Raw genomic sequence first — 1,509 nt, 5'->3', positions numbered from 1 at the left:
TATATATATATATATATACACACACACACACATCATTATCAGCTGGTGCTTGCAAGGTTTGTGTTAATTTGAGTTTACATTTTTGTCCACTAGATGTCACACTATTCTAGTTTTACAGGAGTCTACTTTTTCTTAGTACATTATTAGGAATGTACTTCTGCTTTTGACTCTTTTCAAATTTAGTTCATATTCTCCTTTATACACAATGTAACTGCCATATTAACGTAAGTGTTTTTGTCCAAATCCATGTCTTCACTATGTCCGATATGCCTTTGAAAATGTTAGAATCCGCTTTAGTGTAGCAATGCAACAACTTTTCTCCACCCTTACAAATGATTTTTAATAAAATAAAAGTAGCAAGTATCAATATAACAAAATAAACTCCAATGTAACAGCATCAAAAACAGACAATGTTAACGTTAACTGAGAGAATGTTAGAGCGTGGGGGGAAAAAAGTAGAAACAGGGAGTATGTATTACTAAACGAGTGTGGTTAACAACAGGAAGTGTGCAAATACTTCTGTGAGAGATAAACAGTAAGAAGGAGGGAGTGGCAAACATTGTAGTCTTTACAATTTTTTTTATCAGCACACTTAGGTCTATATTTAAAACTGTGAAGAGGAACAGGGTTACTGCTGATGTGTCTGTAACACTAAAAGACACTCTGCTTGCTCAAGTAAATGTAGATGAAGTTACACACACATGTTATGGATGTTATGTGAAAGATTAGAGCATGAGTACAAATTTACAGTTCAAATACTGCTCAAGAAAACACATTTTTAATGGAATTAGAGACAGATTCTTTCTCTCTAACTAGAAAAAGTTGCATTTCCTGCAAAAGTGCACTGTGAATGCTGTGCAGTGGAATCTGAAAACAGCAGAAGAAGGAGAACTATCTGCTGAAAACACTGTGTACAAGCTGAACTCTATGCAGAAATCTGCTTTATTTGAAAGACTAGACTGAAGAGTGTCAAGAAAGCAGGGAAGATGTGCAGCAAATATCACATGCTGGGTTTGAACCTTTGCCACCAGATCTTACGGCGGCGATTCATCCCACTGAGCCAAACCAGCTCTGGTCTCAAACAATGATATGATGAGAGAAAAAATGTGCACTGTGCAGAAGAAGCTAAATTGTGCTGAAAAGAGGTGAAGTGACTGAAAATTTTGCTGAAAAGGGGTGAAAAAGCTAAAATTTGTGTTAAAAAGAGTAAAAACAGTTAAACTGTTAACTGAAATAAATGTTGCCATAAGGGGGATTCGAACCTTACCCTTCTGCTCTGAGAACTGCTGCTCATCTCACTGAGCTAAAGTATTGCTCACCCCGGAAAGCTAAACTGGTGATCACACTGATAAGATAAGATAACCTTTATTAGTCCCACACGTGGGAAATTTGTTTTGTCACAGCAGGAAGTGGACAGTGCAAAAGTTATGAGGCAAAAATTAGGATACAATAAGAATAAATACAGTACACAACTGTACAGGATAGAATAAATAAAATACTATATACAGT

The sequence above is a fragment of the Pundamilia nyererei genome, unplaced genomic scaffold, assembly GCF_000239375.1.
Source record: "Pundamilia nyererei isolate P.nyererei 1_Seehausen unplaced genomic scaffold, PunNye1.0 scaffold00367, whole genome shotgun sequence".
Classification (NCBI taxonomy): Eukaryota; Metazoa; Chordata; class Actinopteri; order Cichliformes; family Cichlidae; genus Pundamilia; species Pundamilia nyererei.
This window is presented reverse-complemented; position numbering follows the sequence as displayed.